The sequence below is a fragment of the Prosopis cineraria genome, unplaced genomic scaffold, assembly GCF_029017545.1.
Source record: "Prosopis cineraria cultivar Desert tree isolate PC_DT_omini unplaced genomic scaffold, ASM2901754v1 PC3, whole genome shotgun sequence".
NCBI classification, from domain to species: Eukaryota; Viridiplantae; Streptophyta; class Magnoliopsida; order Fabales; family Fabaceae; genus Prosopis; species Prosopis cineraria.
In genome coordinates this window covers 7,998,029-8,023,305 of record NW_026555334.1, presented here as the reverse complement: position 1 = coordinate 8,023,305, position 25,277 = coordinate 7,998,029, and the positions used below count along the sequence as shown (strand labels likewise).

The 25,277-nt window shown below is 29.6% G+C and overlaps 1 long non-coding RNA gene across 1 annotated transcript; it reads right to left on the bottom strand.

The window, feature by feature from the left end:
* Nucleotides 1-10,905: 10,905 nt before the first annotated feature.
* LOC129307101 (uncharacterized) lies at nt 10,906-13,351 on the bottom strand. Its single transcript, XR_008592300.1, has 4 exons — nt 13,289-13,351; nt 12,195-12,249; nt 11,192-11,259; nt 10,906-10,945 (listed from the first exon to the last, which is right to left on the bottom strand). It is a non-coding gene; the product is annotated as an uncharacterized LOC129307101 (long non-coding RNA).
* Between the last annotated feature and the right edge of the window lie 11,926 nt (nt 13,352-25,277).

Below are 25,277 nucleotides of genomic sequence, written 5' to 3'. Positions count from 1 at the left end.
GGTATAGCTCATAATCAAATATAGTCTTTTCCATAAAGGTTTCTAATACATCTTTATACTTATATAGTAGTCTGGCACTTCATTGAAATATTCTTGCTTATACCAATACAAGTAAGCTATACTGATATAGTGATGAAGATTCGTGCTCTATTTTTTGATTTCACTATTTGTGCAATTCAAAGCTAACTCATAATTTCATTCGTTCATAATCTAAGTGTTGTGCTTTCTTTTTCATCTATCTAGAAGTTTTCTAAATACTTTCTCAAGTCAAATTAAACATCCATTCATTCTTTGATTTTTCTTTATTCCCCTATATCATTTAGCTCTTTTGGTATAATCTTACCTACCTTATGTTAGAGCATTAAATGCATATGGCCACTGCTTTTCTTAAGTTGTTGAAAACACACAACTCTGCCATACCATGAGGCCTTGGTGTTTTGGTTTTTGACTATTAACATAGATTGGTTATCACCCTAGACTGGGCAGCATGACACCCTGTGAGCTTAAAATGGGGAAATCCATGGTCTTAGAGTGAGTACAGGGCTTTTCTGAGGTCACCCTCACAATTAGAGGGCAGGCCCGAATTTGATCACACAGGTTAGTCTTATATGATTTGGTTAATGATCATTGGTCTTATGATACATGTTACATATGGAAAGATTGTTATTAGTGATTCCCTGCCTGATGTATTTGTATCCACCACACTTTTATATACCTTGGTTATTGAGATCGTGTAATCTCACTAACATTTCAAAATTTTGAATATCAAGAGAATTCCCACTGCTTAATTGAGTACCTAAATATGTTGCATTTTAATTGTTAACTAATTAGTCCAAGCATAGTGTCATCGGATTAGATGATTATTTTAGGTGTGTAAATGTGTGCGTGTGCATGCACACTTCTAGATGGGAATTTTTAAGTTATAAAGTGCTAATTATATGAAGTACTGTGAAATCTAAAAGAATGCTCAAATGTGTATGAGATATTCGAGTTGAATGCATGAATTGTGTGGTTGTTTAGCTGTAAGTAAATGATTGTTCTATTGTTATTAATGGTTAGGAACTTAGACTTACAAAATTAGGCACTGGGTGGGTGTTACTAACACCTTTTGTGGCTTGATTGAGACAAGCATTGTATTATCACCTTTATCCCTTAGAAAAGGGGTCGTATTGTGACTATTGTTATTGTTGTTAAGGTTATATCACTAATGATGAAGATACATCTTAACCTTAATTAAATGCTAAGAAAAGGTTGGTTCCACAAGTTTGGAACGTATACAAGTTTAAAGCATGGTAACTTATCAAGAGTTTGGGGTTAGACAAATTCTTGGGATTGTTAATCATAAAGGGTGAGAAGAGGTTTCAAGTAGGGTGATTTACTTTGCAGGCGAGCACCTAGTTTTAGCAGAGAGTGCATTGTGCTTGGACTACCTTTATGGCTACAATGTGAGGAATGTGAGACTTAGTGGCATTATTGTTCATTGAAATGCCTGATTTTCAGGCCTAATAATAGGAAATAGGTGATCTTTTGAGAGGCTATAATGAGCAAATGCATCCCATTTTCCTGAGATAGGTTAATTTTATTCAAACAGAAGAGATTGATTAAGCAGATTAAGCTATTCAATAAAGAGAAATCATGAGAAACACTAGGTAAATTGATTGAGAACTACCTTTATTAGGGTGGCATAGCAAGATTATGGCAATAGAACTGTCAATGTTGGTTGAGACAGGTGAACCTGTTAATCTTATGAGAAGTACGATATGTTACGGATTTGGAAAGGGAAGGTTAATTCCATTGTGAACCAATCTCTAGTGATAATTGTTTATCTATTGAGGTGATATGATTTTTCATAAGACAAGGATGTCATAGTTAACCTTATCAAGTGTAATTTTAGGAAAAGCCTATTTCAGATAATGGAATGTGAGGTGAGAATGATACAAGAACCACAAAGTCTAAAGATGGAAAATGAATTTTAGCAAGGAAATTGGTGGTGAATTTTGAGGACAAAATTTCTTTTTAAGAAGGTAGAGTTGTAACATCCCAAAACCATATCCTTCGAATTAATTAGGTTAATAATATTTTAAGACATTTCAAGGGTATCTAAATAAAGTGGAAAATGATTTATTAATCAATTAGAACTTGGAAGAAGATAAGAAATGAGCTTTATTTTTTATTAAAGATTTTTTAAGGGAAAAAGATAATATTTTTGAGTAATTCTCTTTGTATTAAAAAGTAAACATCTCAAGCTTTTCATAGAGTCCAATTTGCAATTTTTGAAGATGTGTGGATTTAATTGTGAATTTTTAAATTTGGGTTAATGAAATGGAAAGAAAGTAAATAAGGTGAAAACGAGTATTTATTTTTCTAGAAATGTGTCTAAAGCTAGAAGGAAGGAGTTGTCTGATGTGTGTGGATTTCAGTGTAAGGAAGAGCTTGAAAGGTATCTTAGGGTTTTTATTACTAATGGTAGAGCTTCTGGAGATAAATTTTAGTATTTAAGCAACAATGTATAGAATAAATTGAGTGGGTGGAAGAAACAAAGCCTTTTCTTAGCAGGGAGGCTCATTCTTGTTTAGTTAGTTTCTTCTCACTTAGCTATGTTTTCAATGCAGCACACTCATGTTCCTATTGGGGTGTGTAATGAGATTGAAAAGCAGCAGCGTGAGTTCATTTGGGGATCAATGGTGGAAAGGAGGAGAGTACATACTGTGAGTTGGGATTTATTGTGTAAGCCTAAGGAGGTTGGTGGATATGGTCTTTGAGATATGAAGTTAACGAATGATGCTCCAATTGGAAAAATTAGGTGGAATATGTTGGCCAATCTAGAGAGTCTTTGCTCTCAAGTTCTTAAAGCAAAGTATGAGCGTAATGTTAATCTCCTTGTTGCTAGTTTGTCTAAAGATAGAGATTCTGGTTTGTGGAAGTTTTTTGCTTCTGTTTGGCCCAAGATTATTGGTATGGTAGCCTGGGAATGTAGAGATGGAAATAATGTCATTTTTGAACTAATTTGTGGTTAGGGGATCATGTGAATTTATTAGGGTGGTGTCATTTGAAACCTATTGGTAGATTGGTTAGATGTAAGGTGCAGCATATGGTGAATGAGCGTGAGGAGTGGGAGCTGCTATATCTGAAGGATGACGCATTGTTGAGGCTGCAAGCTATGCCTGGGCCTAAACCTGAGTTTGTAAGAGATAAGCTTAAGATGGCATGTTTTTAGTGGGGGTGTATATTATGTCTCGGACATGTATTAGAAGTTGGCTGGGTTAGATGGATTTAATGTCATCTTTGTCGAAGACTTACATTAAAAATATTTTGTTAAAAGATATTTCAGACACTCATCTCCTATTTCCATCACGAAAGGATGCATAAGATGTGATTCTTTTGATCACAGTGGCTTTATCATGCTTGTTACATCCATCACTAAAATATGGACCTTCAATTCAGCAATTGACTCAAAGGTTTTTATTTTCCAAGATGCCATTAACAATTCCTTTCAATAATATCTCAATTATGCATTTATTCAATCAAGATCTACAAATATTATAGTAAAAATCTAGGAATTTTGCTCTATATTTTCTTGGGACATTTGGGTGAAGCGTTCTAAAAACAACTATGTCAAGATTTGAAGTTTGCCATATGTTCAATTTCTTAAGGCCAATCGGGGCCAAAAATATATTTCTTATAGCTAATCTTTGTCCATCCAAAAATTTGAATGTGTATTATACAATATAACCTCTCCCCCCCTCCCTCTCTCTCACTCACACACACAAATCCAAAAGAAAATTCTTGCTCAGTACAAGAGGATAATTATTATAATGGTTTTCGCATGTTAAATTTTTACTCTTTGATCCAACAAAATATTTTATTTTTTTGGCCATAAAAAATATATCCATTAAAGTGAAATAAGTATTGTTACAAAAAAAAAGTATAAAAGCAACAAAGATTGTGGCTCAACATCAACTAATTAAGAGCTATGCTAGTTTAACCAGAAGATGAGAATCAAAAGGTGAGATTACAGCGGCTAACACCTAACAAGTTGTCGAAAAACTTGAGCATTTTGCATCCATTCTTCATTATTGCCTAACAAACCAACTTGACAAGTGGCTTCGATTAGGAAATTGAATTTCATCACAGCCTTCAATTGAGAAATCATTGCCAATGAACTTCAAATAAAGGATATCCTAATTAATGATGAAGAAGAAGAAGGAACGGCAAAATGGTACGCAATTTGGTAATTAAACAAAAAAAATTATTTACATTTAGAGAACGAGAGATTACAAAGTATATTTCAATCATTTCTTGGGATTTAAAAGTATTTACGATTACAATCCATCCATGGGACTTTAGAAAAGTTCCCCACTTCTCCTTATATTAATTTTGATGGTTTGTAATAAACCCACATAATTTCCAGGCTTTCATTTTCAAGGTTTAAACTGACATCCTTTATGTCTTATCTTTATATCTACTTTAATTGCCTTAATTTTTTAATTAGCTCAATTCACCCCCTTTTATACAGTTTTTACATTTTGTTCTTTTCACTTTTTTCCCTAAAAAAGACGTATTGTGTTCAAACGAATAACTGAAAAATTCAAAGATAAACAAAAAATCAACTTATACACTCAAATCTCAATGGCCAATTATGCATCTGTTAAACGTTGCAGTATTTCCTTTGTAAAATTTAAAATCTGTTAGTGTTAGAGATTATAAATGATAATATAACCTTTGAAGGTTTGTCCTTGATAGTTTCTTTCTATGTACGTTTGTTTAGGAATGAGATTTGTTTATTATAGATTTTGTTCTAGATCGATAATAGATATTTTGATGAAATTAATGAACAATAAAAGTATACTTCAAATCGGCCCATCTCACACGTTATTTCTCTTTGGATTTGCTCCAACGACTTTGATGCTAACCAGATTGATTAATAATAAAGAGCCCATAAGCAAAACTTGCTAGGTGATAAGCCTTCTTGTCATTCCAATCTTCCATTATATAAAGACTCCGTGGCTGCACTCGTTTGGGCATTATTGCTGTGAGAAGAAGTAAAGATGGTATTGATAATGGCTTTACTATGATGCTATGCTGCTATTACTTGTGCTTCTCCTGCCATGAACACAGAGGAGAAACGTGCTCTGCGTTAGAACAACTAGTGGAATCTTAGTATTAGCCCCTACAACATCTTAGACCCTTATGACTGGGAAGAGATATCTTGAGATGAGTTTGGAAGCATTACTTTGATGGATCCACCCCAGATCACTCCACAGCACCCCTGACTAGCAGATCTCAACTTGATCGCATTTCCCAATCTAGGAGCACTGGTGCTTTCTAACATGGATTTGAAAGGTACCGTTCTAAAATAAATAAGAGATCTTCAAAATCTTATTAAATTAAACTTGTCTTTTAAACAACCTTATAGTAAGTTATCTGATACTCTTATCAAATTTATTGAACTAGAAAGGTTGTATTTTCAAGAAACAACTTAAAACATTTACAAGTTAATAAAAGGTTTTTTGATTGGCACTATTTTATATCAAATAGGAGCTCTTCAAAATCTCTATTATTTAGACATATCCCATAATGATCTCACCAGTGAGTTATCTCCTAGTCGTATCAAACTCATTGAATTAGAAATCTTCTATTTGCCTATAAAAAAAACCTAGAACCTCTAATTAACTTAATAAACCGTATGTGGTTTTTACAATATGTATTTATGGCTCCCTTTGGATGTTCATGTGACAGGAGTGAATTTTTGTCCCATTTGAAAAAATTCATGGGACAGGACTGAATTTTCATTTTTGTTCCACGACCAGAATAGCATACTTTAACTCTGCCCATCTCTCACATGATATTTATTATAGATGAGTGTGATATTGGCATTCCTATTATGCTGCGCTGCTATTACTTGTGCTTTTGCTGTCATGAAAGTAGAGAAAAATGAAGCATAAATCACATTACAGTCATACACTTTTTTCTTAACCTCAGTTGATTCTAATCTCTTGGTTGCAGTTTTTTAATCTAAACATATACCTATAGTCATTGCAAGATATTTCTTGCTAATCACAAGGTTTTGAGAAGTTGCAGGGAGTAATACTAATATTCCACCAGTTGGTCTGATGCAGAGCATGTTTCTCCTCTGCTACCATTATGGAAGCAGATACACTAGCAATAGAAGCATAGTATAACAATAATGGCATTATCACTCCCATCTTTACTTACTTTCTCAACACAAAGTCATTCCCAAATTGAAAAACAAAAGCGTATAACCTTGCAAGTATTGCTTAAGAGCTGCATTCTTTATTAATCACTCTCATCAGTGATGTTGATACGTGTTGATCAGCATCAAAGTCATTGGAGCAAATGCCCGTTTGGATTTCAGTTGGGTATAACAGATTATGAAAATAATTAATTAAGTGGTAGATTTTAATCATAATTAATTATATTATAACGCAATGTGTTTGGATACCATTTTTTTTAAAACTAATTTTTAATAGAATTGAAGATGTTTGAATAATTTAATTAAAATTAATTTTTAACCATATAAATTACTATATAATTTAATTTTTAAATATTAAATATTAATTTTTTTGAAGATACAAAATTTAAATTTTATTAAGAAAGAAAAAGGGAAAAGAAGAGAGTTTGATTTTATTTTTATTAAATTATGTGCTTTTTTTGTAATTTTTTCTTGGGCCTATCTTTGTAATTTTCCCCAACGTTTTTGACAAACTTTTGGCAGAAAGCGGATGGAAGGAGCTTCCGGAAAAACACGTATCTTGTCTCATAATCGATTTTTGATCACTTTCGACTGTTTGGATAAATTGGCTGAAAAAATTAATTTTTTCCCTTATTCAAACAGGCACTAAGTCTAAAGAGAAATAATGAGAGATGGTAGAGTTGAAGTATGCTATTATTGGTTTATGTATGTGTGTCATATTAAAGACTTTTCCAGACGTGTTCTTCCTCAACCTGGATTTGTACTGCACATACTTTCATTGACAACTATAGCGCTAATTTTCAATGCCAAACTTATAAAATAGCATTTTGAAAACAACCATAATTAAAAGTATGATACTAATTTTTTTTTCCTAATTGTTTTGAGAACTCAAAGCAGGAGGGGAAAGATCATTGTTTCTATTTTGTTTTTAATAAAAAGATTAAATAATAAAAAAGAGAATTAATTATAGAACACAAGTTTGAGAGAAAGATAATGGAGAGGGGGAAGGAAAAAAGGACCTACCCTGATATACATTAAAAATCATTGCTCTAAATTAAATGATTCTAAAGTAATAGAACAATGCCTATAACAGTTCCCCTCTCTCTGTTTGGATTAAAAAATCTACAACTAAGATTATAAATTAACTGAAGTTAGCAAACTGAGATTAAGAAAAAAGACTGTAATAATAATGTGATTTATATGTTTAGATACCTTTTTTATTTTTTTTTTCAAAAATCAGCTAGACAAATTAAAATTTGTTTGCATGGTTTGATTCAAAAATCAGTTAAGATATATAATGAAAAAATTTGACATGAATTTTATTATATATATATATATATATATATTTTTAGGAAAAAATATTAAGCTTAAAATTACAATTTTCAAATAAGTAGATTACAAATATAAAAAGCATTAATTAGTCAAAAATCTTGATTTTTTAAAAAGGTAGAATTAAATTATAAAATTCAAAAAACTCATAAAAGCTAAAATAAATTCATAAATTACAAACTATTTGATTCATATTATCTGCAATTTGGTCTCACTTTGCAAACCTTTTTTCATTCTAACACTATTATATTTTCTCCCTCTATTTAATAGTTTACAAATAAAGTTATACTAAATGGAGTGTATTTTAATTAAATAATGAAACAAGATTTTATTTTTTTTTTCAAATTATAATTAAATATAAAATAATAAAACAAACACTCATCTTCTCTCCCATCCACGCCCACCCACTTTCGCATCCTCTCTCTGTTGAATTCAAGTCACACAAGTCATCTACCATTACTAACTTGTAGAGTCGGGAATAAGGGCAGGGCTTAAAAGATTAGATTTGAAAGCCCTGTTTAAATAAGAGTTCGAGCTTTAGAAATTAAATTTTTTTAATGTAACTGGGCTTGAAGTCCTAACCTTGAGAAGCCCTATAAAAAAAAGCTCGGGCTCGGGTGGCCCTTCAAGTCTTGTTATATTATTATTATTATTATTATTTTGGTGGAACACGCATTTGAAGCAAAGAAGGACCTGCTCACCTCAAGCCATAATCCTACATAGATTATATTATTATTAATTTAATTTATTTTAAAATTGATTTAATATAATTTAATAAATATCAGTGTGTAGTATAAAATTTTTAATATTTTTTATTTTTCTATAATTATTATGTTTGTGTATTTATAAAAAAAATGAACTTTTTTTCACCAAGATTTGAATTTTCTTACTAGACTTCTAAATGTATGTTGTTTAATTTCTAAAAGATTATGAAGATTTTTATTTTTAAAAAAATTTTAAAATATTTTAATTATTTATAGTGCTTAATTTTATTTTAATTTTTTAATTTTTTTTTAAAATAGGGCTTACGAGCATGGCTTTGAGCCCTTCAAATAAGGGTCAGGCCTCAAAAAAGGATGAAAAATGAGAAATCGACCTTAAGAGCTTAGGCCTTTATGAGCCGAGATCATGAAGGCTAGGCCCATAAGGACCGAGCCCACTCTTTTTTCCAACTCTAACTAATCTTCTTGACTTACACTCTCACACCCTTAGAACTCAAGGTGCCACATATACACATATAAAAACATACACAATGAGCACCTTCCTCCTCCTCTTCCTCTTTTCCTTCAAGCCCTTGCTTCTTCCTTAATTTGTGGAAGTCTCCATAAACCCTTTCAACATCATCTCCCCTCTATACCCCTTCCTTCCATCTTCTTCTCCCTCTCCCCACCACCAATGCATTTGTCATCTCCCTCTCTACCTCAATGAATGAAGGACAGCGACAAAGACAAAGCAGGCACGATGATCCTCAACCTCTATGGAAGGCAATGGTGGTGAGCAAAAATATGAGTAATGATGATGATGCTAGAGGTAATGACTAGTGCCTCTTGAAGTGAAGAATGCATAGGATAAGGACTAGAGAGAGGAATCTGACAATAAATGCCCCACCAACATTCATAACATGCGTAAAAAAAGCTTTTTTTACCAGCATTTTTGTATATTAATTCCTCTTGTTAGTTTAAATTTTAATTTCAAAATTTGAGTTCCATTCAAATAAGAAATAGTCATTTTCAAACTTTATGATATAAAAAATTTTAAATATAATGATTAAAAAAGGACATTATAAATTAACCTGAATAATAAAGAAATAACAAAAACATGGTTTTGGCTGTAAAGCTTTATGGTTTTTATTTGTACAATCGATGCATGTTTCTCCTCTAAGAATACATGAAAAGAGGAAGCCTTTTATATGCCTTGAATAATGATGAAGAAGCTAAAGAGTTGGATCGGAGCAAGAGAGTGAATGCTATAAAAGGAATAGCAAATGCCTGTGCATCATGATTGTGCTCCTCCAATCAACCATTTAGACATAATAAGTAGTAATATATTGTTCAACTCAAAGATGGAGGCTTGTATATCTAACTTTGGCACAAGTCTTTGATCCAAATTCATCGAACCAAACTCTTTTAGTTTGTACTTATGGTTATGTTGCTTTAGGTTAGCTTTTCCAACTCTACTACTTCTTTTGTTGTGTTGTGTTTAAGTTTTAACAATTTTTTTTTTATCTTGGAAGTAATTTACTACATGATTTCTTTAATTTTTGGTCCATCACAAAGCTTTCATACACCTTAGTTATGACCAAAAAATGTGATATTTATAGTTTTAAAGTAGTTATATTGAAAATAATCTTTGGAAAACATTCAGGAGTCTTAATATCATTTTTGTCAAAGAGATTCACTGAAAGCATCTTGTTAAAAGATGTGTTAGATCCACGCCTCCCATTACCATCGAGAGAAGGAGCAAGAGATGTGATTGCTTGTTTCACAATAACATCAACATGCTTGAATCCATCTCCCAAATAAAGACCATCAATGTAACAAGTGACTCAAAGGCTATTAATCTCAAACTGTAGCCATTAGCTATTCCTTTCAATAATATCTCAATAATCCTGCATTTAGTGAGTCAAGATATTCAAGTAATTTAGTCTTGTAAACTGCTAGGATGTATAGCAATATATATGTTTGCTTGGTACCATTTTGGAAGAAACTTTTAACACAGACTAACCGCAAAGTCTAGATATGATTTTTGAAGGTTTTCATCTGTTTAATTTCTTGTAGCTAATGTTTGTCTATAAAAAACCTCATTCTTTTGAGGTAACGCCAACACCCCCACCCCTGCGGGTATATCCACATCCCCTCAACACAGTCAAACAAACTACATATTTTTGTTCTTATATTTAGCCACCATTAACCAGTATGTGGCGTGTGCGATGCATGAAATTTGAAAAAAAAAATTATTTAAATAAATAGTAATAATTAAAAAAAATTAAAATTCAAAAATGTTATTATGTGAAAAAAAATTTTTTTACTAATGTTTAAATAACTTGAAGGAATCGATATAACGAACAATGTTTAAAGATGAATTTAAAAAGAGACAATAAAGTAAAACACATGTTTCTAATATAAAAAATTCATTTCTTTATTTTCATTTATGGCAAAATATGGAAAAAAAAATTATTTGTTTTTCTATCTTAATGACCAAAATACAAAGCTAACAATCACTTGAATAACATGTAAATCAACAAAATAAGCACATGAACAGAGTTTATAAGAATAATATGATCCAAGTCTAGATCTTCAAACTCGTAGTTGAACGGAAACAAAACCAAAGTCATAGAATAAGATAGATTCACGTTCATTTGGTACAGAGCTTGAGCACTTTCTCCATCATCTTTATCTCCACCTTTAATGCATCAATAACAACTGTAATTAGGAAATTTTCATATAGATTTCAAAGGAAAATGATAGAAATTCACAATAAAGCTTGAGAAATTATGACTTTGACATCTTTAGTTTAATCTTTATAGTAGAGGATGAGATCTCAGAACAAAATTTACTTGCAAAGGAAAACAAAGTCACTAAGTGTAAAAAACAAATCTTATTTGATGAAATGAGAGAGAATTTTGAGAAGTCAAATAGAAAAATTTACCTTTGAACATGTATAAGATGGCTGGTCTCCATTGATGGTCACAAAAAGGAAGGCATGTAGCCCGTAACCTTCAAAATGCAAGAGTTATAAAATAAAAATGGTAGTTATAAATTTATAATTTGTACAATAAGTGAAAATTAGTACAACCAATCCATGTTAGGAAAAACTGAACACCATTTAACACTTCATTCTGCAACCACCTTATCCCAACACTAGTGCAAAAGGAGTTTTTCACCACAGTTAAAAATTATTTTTTGCGACAGAACATAGTATGTGGTAGAAGAAAGTATGGTAGTAAATCACATTTTTTACCACAGTTCTACTGTGAACTGTGGCAAAAAAGGTCATTTATTACCACAAGTCCGAGCTAGACCTGTGGTCATAAATGGTGAAAAGAAGCATTTATGGCCTCAGGTCTATCTTGGACCTGTGGCCGTAAATGGAATTTTTTGCCACAGTTATAGTGAATAGTTGTGGCGATAAGTGCTTTGTTTTTTTTTTTTTCAAAGAATCACTCATAACTATATACATTTCTTACTAATTACAGAGTTTACATAAATATATAACATTAGCTCCAAAGACCAGTGCAAACATATCAATTAAATATATGTATCTCCAATACAAATATCTATAAACTATTTGCTCGAATCTTGTTAATTCCAAGAAGAAACTGGACCAAATTTTACATATATGTCTCATTTCTTATTTAGAATATGGCTTTGAACTTGTGAAATATTGCAAAGTCAATAACAATGTACACATGAATAACAATTTAAGTATAAAGTGACATTCAAAATATAAAGCATTAAAAACATATTATTACCTCATCAAATGAGTGAATAATAACTTGAGTAATGATTTCATTAATAAAAAACATCACATAATAATCACACTTTACACTTCCTGGTGTTGAGAGCACTACTAAGAAAATAAAATTAATTCAATACATAAAACCAATAATATAATCTTCATTTTAATTAGAAAATAAATTTGAAATACTTACTTGAATACGTACTCACTTGATTTCATTTTTCTTCTTGTCAACTTTATTTGCTAACCTTCAATAATGAAGTAAAGATCTATTTATCAAATATATACAGTTAGAAAATATTAAATATATGCTAATAATATTTCCACTTGAATTTATAGATACAAGCTCCTTTGTTTGCTCCAAAAAAAAAAAGAAAAAGGATACAAGCTCCTTTCTCTATATCAGTCACTAAACTTGTAGTTTCGTCCCTCTTCATCTATGGCAATCACCACTTCAGAACCATAATATCATTTTTTTCAAAAATAAAAAAGTGAATGAATATATAAATTGATTTGAGTATTTTTGCTCCTAGCTTTTTTGGAAGGAAGAATATGACATGCTTGTGAGGAATTGGACGATAGCGTTGAGGAATTATTAATTCTTCAAGGCAAAGATCCACTTGCATTTTTTCCTTTTGTTTCAAAATAAAAGTAGCTTGCAATTAAAGTGTTCTATAACCAGGAACTAGTCAATGTATCTTGGGGTATATATTTTTTCTCGGTTTCTGTCCTTTTTATTTTTTAGTTTTAGATTAGATGCTGAAGTACAACAAGACTAAGAGAGGACACAATTTTTCGTGTTATACTGGTCATACTCTTTTCTGTTTCTCTGTTGTCAAGCTCAAGAAAATTATTTCACTATAGAAAATCAAGTAAAAGACCTGGAATATTTATAGTTTGTTTGAGTAATTCTTAAGTATGTTCAAACTTAGCCAATACCTACAAAAATAAGTGAACAAACATCTTGGTCCTCAAATAAATCTGGTTTCATTTTAGTACTTCAAAGAGTATTTTATCTTCAATATTATTCTTATGTTAAACCCAATCCAATCAATAGAGATGGGCACCTTCACCTAAAGTGAAGCCAATGCAAATGGTAGGTGTTAAGTTGCCATTTAAACATGCCATGACAGAGCACCAACGTGAAGATCTACAAAATATCTAGAGAACTAAAATAGGACGGTAAAACTTTGATGAACTAAAATAATCCAGAGGACCAAAATATATAACTTTGAAGAGATCACAAAAACACAAACATAAGAGATATATGCCTCACTTAATACTTACAAATATTGGAGCGCGGTCACTCTACTAGAGTTTGGAATGGCACCCCACAGAGTATTGTTAGACAATATCCTAACAAACATAAATAAAACCAAAAGCCTTGATGAACAAATATGAAACTTCAGCTACCCATGCTAATAATACACATGAAATAAGCACAATTTGATTTGGCAAGATGTTTATTCATCTTACAGGTCTGTAACATCATGGAGGTTTGTCATGTTTTGAGGTACAGAGCCAGTAAAAAAATTATTTTCCAAGCAAATGTAGCCATAGAAGAATGTTATTGTGAGAATGCATCGAGAATATTTTTGTCAATGAATTAGTTTGAGTAGGTGATAGCAAGGAGACTTACACCACCTTCAAATTTTGAGCACATCCAAGTGTTTTGGAAATGTTACTAGTAAGTTTATTGTTATTCAAGATCCTGCCAAAAAAATGTTTCCTTAACTCAACAGGCTGACAAAAAGAAGATATCCTCATAAAAAATGCTAGAAAAAGATGTAATAAAATGCTGGAAAATTGCTGAAAAAATGGAAAACATGCTGGAAAAATGATGGAAAAAATTAAAAAAATACTGGAAAAAATGTAATAAAATGATGAAAAAAATGGGAAAAATGCTGGAAAAGATGTAAAAAAAAAAAAAAAAAGTACTAGTTGAGAGGCGGCAGAGAGCAAGAGGGAAAGGATGAATGTGGAGGTGGAAGCAAGCTGAGGGCAGTAGAGAGCTAGAGGTGCGTGGGTCACAAGATAGCACGAGCTGAGGGGTTGAGCTAAGAGAGCTGGGGGTGACACAAGCTAAGGGGTGAAGCTGTGAGAACTGAGGGGCGGAGCTAAGAAAGCTAGAGGCTACATGAGCTGAGGGGAGGAGTTGAGAGAGATGGTGGGCAGAGCTGAGGAGGTAGTCGAAACTAAAGAGCTAAGGGCAAGAGCTGTGGGAGAGTTACAAATGACGCGCAAGAGTTATAGGCAATTGTGATTTTAAGGAGCAGGAGCTAAATAGCAAGACTTTTGGCGATAGGTCCCCATTAAACCTATCGCTGTAAATCATCTATGGTGACAAGTTTAGCCAAAGGTCACTTTTAAAAAAAATTAAAAATAAAATTTTAACAAGTGAGTTGTAAGACATTTGGCGACAGGTCTCATTGAGAGCTGTCGCCATATGTCCTTTTTAAAAAAATTATTATAGTAAATTTTGATTAATAATTATTGTAGCTAAAAATTAATTAATTTCAATTATTAATTAATAATTAAAATATATTAAATTCTCTTAATTAGTTCATAATTTAATTTTACTAATTAATTTAATTTTTTAGTTAAATGTCATTTAATTAATTTTAGACTTTAATTTATAATTTTAATTAATTAAATTAATTTTCTTTATTAATAACTTAATTTTCCTAACTTTTTTAACTTAATGTCTCTAAATTTAGACACCTTAAGTTAATTAAATCACTTAATTAACTAAAATTATATATTATTAAATAAATTTTATCAATTGATTAATTAAGTTTCTTATAAACATGCAATTTAAATTAAATTCAATAATTAAATAATTAATTTTTATTATTAAATAAAGTAATTAGTTTCTTAAAAATGAACCTAAATGATCAACTATGGCGACAGGTTTTATGGGGACCTGTCGCCATAGGTCCATTTTCTAAAAAAAAAATTAAAAAAACTAGAAATAAGAGTTGTGGGAAAAGAGACATGGCGATAGGTTTCATTATGTCATTTTTTTACTTATTATAGTAATCATTAATTAATAATTATTGTAATTAATATTTAATTATTTTTAAAATTATGAGTAATTTCATGAAATTTTAAAATATAAATTAAAATTTCCCAAAAAAATTAAAAATCAAAATTTTTAAAATTAAAATTTAAAATTATGGGCAAGAAGTTGGTCTATTTGGATAATGGATGGATTTTTTTGGAGATGAGGAGGATATACATAATTTTGTTATTCTTTTATATTAGAAAGTAAAAATTTTAAAAAAAGAAACTAATGAGAAGTTGAGATAATATGGAGATATTAGAGAGGTGAGGTAGTTTTATTTATATTTAAGAATTAAAAATCAAATAAAGCAAAATTACATCAAAAACACATGTCATTAAGAGGATGTTGCTCGTGGTTCTACTAATATTTGTAAAATTTAAATATAAATCTAGCTGTAATTTTAACAAATGTTTAAAATTAAAATCTCAAATTTTCAATAATTTTTGAAATGGAAATTTTAAAATTAAAATTTATAATTATGAGTAAGAAGTTGTAAAGTTTGGATGATGGAAGGATTTTTTTGATATTATTTTAAAGTTAGAAATTTTGAGATTATAAATAAATTAATTAATGAGGAGTTGGGAAAATATAGAGATATTTGGGGAAGGTAGTTTTGCTTATGTTTAAAAGTTAACAAATAAATAAATCAAAATTACATAAGAGACATATGTCATCTCTAGAATGCTGCTTGCAGTTACACTTAAATATATACACACACAGAATAATGTAGAAATATTTGGAGGTGAGGTAATTTTATTTACTTTTTGAAATTTAAAGTTAATATAAATAACTTCACTTGAAGAAGGTGAGATAATGGGAAGCTATTTGAGGGTAAGTTTTATCTATTTTAAAAAATTAAAAATTAAAAAATAAATAAATAATATAATTAAGGACACATGTCATCATTAAATGTTACTTGTAATTCTACTTTTATATATATAGATTATATGTACTATAAGTTTATTGAAATACTTTTGCTAATGATTATTAATTTTCAATAATAAAAAGAGTAAAGCATTTGGCATCAATTATTATACAGTTGCGTATTTGCATTAATATGGATTCAGTTTTATTATTGAAATTAATATGATAGTAATTAACAGAAAATTGAATATTTCAAACATATTCTTTATAAAATATATATTATTTCTATAAATTGAGTGTGCATTTAAAATACACACACTATGACATATAAAATCCATTCTTTAACAATTGTATGCCATCAAATTTGAGATTAACAGAAGAGACCCATACAGTATTGCTAGTAAATGTTGCACATCTCAGCCTTCTCAATTGTAGTTGTTGGCTAATTTTATTCCTTCAATACCCGTCCATATATAGTTTTTGACTGATTGATATATCCAAAGATCGAAGTGTTTATTTCAAACCATCCCTTGAAATCCAAATTCCTAATTGAGCTGATTGTTATAAAACAAAAAAACGGTACACATTATACAGTTATTTCTAAAGAAATTATATAAATATATTATATCTTTTTCAAAACCTAAAATTGTTTAATTCTTTGGGATTCAGAAGTTATACATTTTTTAATGATTTTTATAATATTATATTTTTTTGTACAAGATTTTTTTTTTTGTTTTGAAAAGAGGAAGTTCATCATACCATTTAACGGTAGTCCCCCACTGTCCTGCCCAATTAATCGGACCCGGCTTCTTTCCATTTTTTCCCTTCATTTCCTCTCCCCTTCCCATTTCAACTATTGAATCCATTCTTCACTTCATACAATTATTATTAAAAAGTGAAATTTTATGAAAAATAAATATAATAATAATTTTACAAAATATTAAATCTCAAATATTCAAAAATGAATCAAATAATTGAGATGAGAAATAGAGAGGAAATGGAGAGAAAAGGAAATAGAGAGAAACCAAGTTTCAATTAATCGGCCAACTACACCCCCATAGCCATATTTTCTTTTTTCGGGCCCAGATTTAAACTCTTTTGTCTTTGTCACTATTACTGTTTCCGTTAACAGAATCCATTGTCGGTTAAAAATGTGATTTCCTTCATTCTTATGCAATAATAGACAATTGAACTGCTTTATTTGATAAGAAAACACACGTAGAAGGATAATTTAACAAAATAATAATAATTTTTTGCCAGTAAAAAATTAGCCGAAAGTGACCCAAGTATCTAAAATGAGAGTATACTGGAGGACATCCAGCTAAATTAATCAAGAATTTTTGCAAAATTTAATTATAATTTTTAGTGTGGCTACAAATAAAACTAAACATATTAACTCACTGCTTAAAACTATTGTTTGAACCAAAATTAGTGCACTGGGCCAAGTAAGAAAATTCAATCAGACCCAACCAATTGGAGAGCAGACGCGGCCCATTAGCGATCTAGCCTTATGCTCACAAGTGGAATGACACATTTAGGAGATTATTGATGAGGTCGCATCCATTTTGTCCACCTCCTGAGATTCTCAACACACTCGCACTTAGCACTCCACATTAGTAATATCATTGAGTTTTACACTCATCATGGTGCACTACCTGGCTCTCCAAAGGAATTGTGGTAAAGAAATTTGAAAACCCCTTGATCATCTAATTGCAACTCACACTCTTGAAAAACTGCTCCTCTGATGAGCTTGGCATACACAAAAGGTTACAATGCTCCAACCCCTTCCTCAAAAATCAAACCAACAACTGTGATGAAATATTTTCAAATATTCCAAGCATAAAATGAATGTCTAACAAGCCCGGACCGTTATCATTCATGTCACACCCACTTGGTTCTAGGCTTACTCTATTTTATTTGTTGGTTTATGTGGAGTAATTTTTATTAACTTGCTTTCAACTGTAAAATAAATGCTAAACTCCACTGTAGTTTTATTTGTAAAATTTTCTTGTCAACTATATTCTTCATTAATTTCGCAGGGATATTCTAATGCAAAAAATTAAAAATTAATCTAAACTAATTTTTTTATCCAATTTTGAAGATACATTAAAAATCTTAAAGACTTGGTGTTCGTCCTAAAAATTAAAAATAGTAGTAAATTCTTTTTTCAAGGTTTCATAGGACGAAAATGTTGAGGTGTTCATTATTTTCATTGTAAACTCCGAAGACGGAAGACACTTAAATTCTGACAAAGATCATTAATAACATTATGATCTCTTTATTCTTTGATTTTTCAATACCATTAGAAAAAATAAAATATCTATTACAGTCGTTTTTAAAATCCTATTTCACAAATTAAGCAAGTCAAAGGCCAAAAATAAATGAAAAAAAAAATTATGTATAGATCCCGTGATATAGACTTATTCACAAATAAGTCTCATAAAATTTGAAAATCACAACCAGATCCCTTAGGATCTAAATGTAATTTGAAATTAGACTGTAAAGATAATAGTATCCCTATTAAATAAATATTATATCAATCAAATAATTAATTTACAACCACTTCATTAACAATTTATAATTATAATTTTAACTTTTTACAACTATAATTTCACATATTTAGAAGTTAAATAATCATATGTTACTAACAAGGTTGAACATTAATTATTTACAACTAATTTATTAATAATTTACAATTATAACTTTAAGTTTTTACAGCTGTAACTTCACATATTCAATATTTAAATTGATCATTTTAACTATTGAATATGTGAAGTTAAACAATTATGCGTTACTAATAAAGTTTAATATTAATTATTTACAACTAATTCATTAATAATTTACAACTATAACTTGAACTTTTTATAACTGTAACTTTACATATTGAATAGTTAAACTGACAGTTGTAAAAATATGAAATTATAGTTGTAAATTACTGATAAAGTAGCTATAAATTATTTAACTGATATAATTTATATATATTTAATAAATACATTATTATCTTTTTATCCTAATTTTAAATTACACTCAAGTCTCAAGAAACTTAGTTATAATTTCTGAATTTCACAGGATTTATTTATTAATAAGTTTGCTCAATAAGATTTATGTGTAATTTTCCTAAAATAAATTTGATGATTTTCTTTGGATAAGAATCATCCTTGAGAAACTAATTTCCGTGTTCTCCACCTTTTAATATATATATATTCCTCAACTTTTTTCTTCCTTGATTTGAAGGCTTTCATCATTTTCAACATTCAATTCCGTCAAGTCATTGCCTTATCTTAAGCGCAAGTGTTTGATTATAAGAACATCGTTACTTCATTGAAGTTTCCGCAAAGCGCCATGACGTTTTAGATACATTAAGAAAGACTTTAGTGCAAACGATTGAGACAATTGAACCTAATTATGTGGACCTCTGAACTTACATTTGTGAATTTGAAGTGCCAATGAAAATATGACAAAGTAACGTCATTTTCTCAACCTTGTCATCTTTGCAACTTGTGCATGTGATCCCATCTCCCACGTCGAAAATGAGAATGACTATTATATAAAAGTCAGTCTTCCTCGTTTATCTAGCGGCAAAGGTAGGGCATGGGGGGACTGTTATTTATTTATTTTTGGTATGCAGGGGGGACCGTTAATTTGTTTTGGCATTTTATGGGTACTATGTATGGCCGTGATGACTTGCGAAGAAATTTACATTATTACCACCCCGTCTTTCACGCTATTAAAATTGTAAGAAAGCTATTAAAATTATAGAAATAAAATTAAAAATCAATAAATATTTTGACTGGATATTTTACAAATAATTTTTTTTATTTTTGGAAATTACTTTTACACCCTCCATCTAAAATTATAAGATATTTTGAAGGTATTTTATTGTTGCAAAATATAAAATAATCTCACAAAAATAAAGTTTTACTAATGATGATTTTTCAATATTACTTTTCAAGTAGTTAGAAAACTGAAATGATTATAGTGTAATGATTAAATGTATAGATTTAAAGTTATATTTAAATAAAGGGTATTTTTAAAAATTTTATAATTTTGTTTTGAAAAAATAAATTTGTAAAGTATTTTTATTAAACTTTATTGATATGCATAATTTTATTTTAAGTTATCTTAACCCATAGGCTAGCCTGTTCTAGTTGTTGTTCACTCTGACATTTGTTTTTACAAGATTCTAAATTCAAATTGAACGTCCCAATATCCCATATCAATTCAATTTTTCAGAATCTATATAGAGACACCACTGTTGCTTCACTCAATTGGGGATCACTTAGTGTTATGCTATGTTGCTATTACTGGTGCTTCTCCTGTCATGGTAGCAGAGGAGAAATGTGCCCTGCCTGATGGATCCCATGGCACAGATGACATAGCATTAATGGCAATGAAGCTCGAGGATTGTAATCATGAGCATGGTGACATAGAAGGAGCCCAAGGCAAGGAGCAAGGAGCCCAATACTTCCAATCCAACGTACCTAAAGACTCATTACGATATATTGGAGGTCCGATGACAAGAGTTCGAACTAAAACCATGAAGCAAGCCTTGGTTAGTCTTGTGCAATAAGTTCAAGAGCTTGGAGAGTATTGGGGCACTCCTCTCAACCCCAAAGGAGAGCATCTATACGTGTATAATGAAGAGTCAAGCCCAAGAGATGCAAACCTTAGCCCAATGCAAAAAGGACTACAAGTTGAGCCTCTTGCAAGAAAGGAGGCAAGAAACCCTAGCGAAGAAGTTAAGAGTGGCATGATTTTAAATCCTTTATGATCCCTTGATTGTCTCCTAAATTATTTCCTATTTTAATGGTCCTTTGATTTGACTCCATTTCTTAAGGAGCAAGATTAGTCTTAGTTTTTTATTTTGAATCTAGTCAAAGACTAGAATTAATTATATTCTAAGTTTTGTAATCCCATAATTTTAGGATCACATCTCCTAAATTATGTGGTGAATATTTTATCATTATTTTATATTATTTCTCCTTTTTAGTATTAGGAAATTAGGGTTTTAATTTTAAAAAATAGTCTTCTCTATGAGCCTATATAAATTAGGCATGCTCCCTCTTGTAAGAAGAACATAAGTTGAATGAAATTATTCATTTTAGAGTTTATAACTCTTGTGAGCCTTAGTGCTTTGTGGTGGTATCCCGTGTGAGAAACAGACGTGATCAAGAGCATGATCAACTTTTATGGTGTCTTCAAAGGTTGAGGTTTCTAGAAGCAGGTGCTCTAGAGGATCTTCTCTTTGATCATTATCCTATTGTTTATTTCATATCTTTCTTTATTTTTGTCATAAATTTTGTCTCTTTTTTTTTGTTCTTGTGTTTTTGTTATGTTAGAGTTCTATCTCTAAACTAGTACGATTCTGCTTTCGCGTCCCCTATCACTGCCCCAGACCAACTGATGGCATATCATCGACATATCCAACCCTCGTGAGTGAGATCAGTTTTCTTTGCAATGAGTTTCGAAGCATTCTTGAGATGGACACACATGAACATATGTCCTTTTCTGAAATTTGTTTAATAGGTGTTATTCCAATTCAAATGAAAGTTCTTCAAAATCTCAATTAATTTCACTTGACTTATAATAGACTTAATCATGAGTTATCTCCTATTCTTACTAAATTCATTGAATTAGAAAGATTATATTTATTTAGAAAAAACGTATAACTTTTATAACTTTATAAAATATAGTTTGATATAGGTACCATTCCACCTCACATAAGAGCTCTTTAAAATCTTATTTGTTTGGATTTATTTTATAACAATCACTATAAAAAAATGACTTTTGGCGGTCTAAAAGTCACCGCTAAAGGTTTTTAGCAGCGACTTTTCACCGCCAAAGGGTTGATATCAAAAGTCTTGTCGCTAATAGTTTTTGACAACGATAAAATAGATCTTTAGCGGTGACAATTATCGTCGCCAAAAGTTTTTTGGTGCTAAAAGTTTACCTTTTGTCGCCGCTAAATGTCTACTTTTAATTGCGATTATATTTGTCGTCATCAAAAATTATTAGAGACAAGACTTTTGGTGGCGACTCTTTGATAGTGAAAAGTCATTGCTTAAAACCTTTAGTTGCTACTAAAATTTAACTTTTTTAAAAAAAGTAAAAAGACATCTCATGTCACGTTAGCACGTCCTTGTGCAACGCCATCTAACACCTTATGCCACATCACCTGTCATGTCATCCCACCATGTGTGCGCTACATCATGCCACGTCACTTGACAACTTGTGCCATGTCATGCCACATCACCACCATGTGCCATATCACATATTCATTATGAATTGTGAAATTGTGAAATATACCTAAGCTAAGATTTGAGCCCTTGACCTCCATCTCCTAAGCTTTAAGTCGTCCTTTGTTGCCAGTTGAGCTGAAATGCACCTGCAATTATTATATATGAAATTAAATACATATTATTTAACTACATATACATATATCAAATAATATATTATAAAAAATATATACATATATATTTTATTTTATTTTCATTTATTAATATATTAAAATAATTTCTATGAGTGTATATATGTATATTATATTTTTTAATAAAATATTATTTTTGTTAGGAAAATGAACTTAAAATGAAATAATTTTTAAATATTAAATAATTTTATTATAAACATTTTTACCAATTTTTAAATTTTATTTTTATTTTTAAATGAAAAAATTAAGTATATAATTTATCTATAAGTATGTATTATATTACTTTATGTTAAATATCTTTTACATTTTTTTCATATTTTTCTCAAAAATTAATAAGTAAATTATTAAACTTTCATCTTCTCCCAAGTTAAATGCTTCCCCATCTTTTATGAAAAATAAATTTTATCTATAATTTTTCAATTATCTTAAAAATATTTTAATAAAACATTTATTTTACTCATATAATTTTTGTTGATAGTCATTTTGGACAATTATTCTTAGTAGATGCTAAACACAAAAAACTCTAAGTTAAAAATCTAAGCGGATATTTCATAATTAAAATAGAAGGATTCTTATCTTGACTCAATCTAAATTAATTTAGACTTCCATTAAAGTCTCTCTAACAAATTCAATCTAAAGTTAATAGAGAACACTTTTCAATAACTATACAATTTACAATAAACAAACTTTAATAAGTTTAGCACTACTGAAAAAATGTAAATTAGCGAGGGATCTTCTATTCCTCTCTAAAATACTGAATTAGCGAGGAAATTAGTGAGAGATATTAATTTTGTAGCTTGACTTACTATCAGCGAGGAAAATAGTGAGGGACTGTCAATCTCTCTTTAAAATAAGAGAGCTAGCAAGGAAAATAGTGAGTGACTGTCAATCCCTCTCTAAAACAAGATAATTAGCGAGAAAAATAGTGATGGACTACTAATCTCTCTCTAAAATAAGAGAATTAGTGAGGAAAATAGCAAGGGATTATCAATCCCTCTCTAAAATAAGACAATTAGTGAGGAAAATAGTGAGGGAGTACCAATCCTCTCTAAAATAAGATAATTAGCGAGGGATTTAGCAAGGAATTTTATCCCTAGCTAATTACTATAAAAAAATAACTTTTAACAATGACTTTTAATTATATTTTTAATTATTTTTATTTAAAAATAAAAATTAAATTTAAAAATTAACTAAAATATTCATAATAAAATTATTTAAATTTTAATATATTCTTTATTTTAAGTTAATTTTCATTAATAAAATAATATTTTATTAACAATATAATGTAAAGAATAATGTAAATAAAACATAAATATTTTTAACATATTAATAATTAAAAATAAAATTTAATATGTATATATGTTTGTATTTTTATAATATATTATTTGATATATTTATGTAGTTCAATAATATATATTTAATTTCTCATATAATAACTACAAGTGTCTTTCAATTCAACTGGCAAAGAAGGATAGTATGAGGCTTGAAAGGTATGAGATTAAGGGTTCAAGTCTTAGATTTGACATAAACATAATGAATATATAATATGGTAAGGAGCAAGTGACATGGCACAAGGTGAACAATGACATGTTATGAGTTGTCGCACATGTAATGGGTAATGGGGTACAAGGTGATGGGTAATGGGGCGGTTGATGAGGCACGAGGTTGTTGGTGATATGTTACAAGTTAACGCACACATGGCAAGTGATGAGATATCACTATTTTTAAATAAAGGCATATTTAATGAGGAATTAGTGAGAGTTTAGTCCCTCACTAAATTATCAAATTTTAAATAATATTAGCAAGGAATTTAGCGAGGAATTCAATCCCTTGCTAAAATTAGCAGGGGATTAAATCTCTCGCTAATTAGCAAGGGAAATACAATCCCTCGCTAAATTTAGTGAGCCTTTTTATAGCTATGAATTTAGCGAGGGACAAAATCCCTCATTAAAACACAATTTAATTAGAGAAAATGGCATTTAATGAGAGATTTGTCTCTCGCTAAATTTAATTTTTTATAATTCAAAAAACTGTCAACTATTCTCTACCTATTTTATTTATTGCTTATTTTAGATAACCATCAAATATGGAACATCTTATTTAGATGATCTTGGGATAGTGAAAAGTAAAGCTCAACAAATAAAGTAAACACCATTTATATATCAAGTCAAGTATCAAGTGTTTAATTTGTTAAGTAGTCTGCAATGCCATTTGCATCTTACAACATCTATATAACTTTAACATTCTAATGTTTATATATAACTTTAACATTCCAATGTTATTTATTTTTCATTCTATATATAAATACCTTTAGTGACAACAAATTTTTCCACTAAAATTATTTATAAAACATTTTTTAGTTTTTTAATTATTTTTTATAAAAATATTTTTGGTGGTGACAAATTGTAGCCATGAAAAGCAATTACATAAATTATTTTTAATTTTTTAATTATTTTTCATGAAAATATTTTTGGCGACGACCGTTTGTCGCCATTTAAAGTAATAACATAAAATATTTTTTATGAAAATAATTTTGGTAATTGGATAAATTATTTTAAATTTTTTAATTATTTTTTTATGAAAATACTTTTGGTATTGACATTTTTTCGCTGTTAAAAAATAATTACATAAATTAATTTAAATTTTTAATTATTTTTTATGAAAATACTTTTGATGGCGAAGGTTTGTTGCCACTAAACATTATTACAAAAATTATTTTTAATTTTTTAGTTATTTTTTTTATAAAAATACTTTTAAACACAAACCCTAAAAAAAAAATATTTTTTGACCAACAACATAGACCCTCAATTTAAAGTCTTTCCTTTTTGCCCGTAAAATTTATAATCTGACAGCATAAGAGCGTAAGAAAAAGTAAAATACAAAACTACATCTTGCACTTTGCCGATGCATTTTGATTTTAG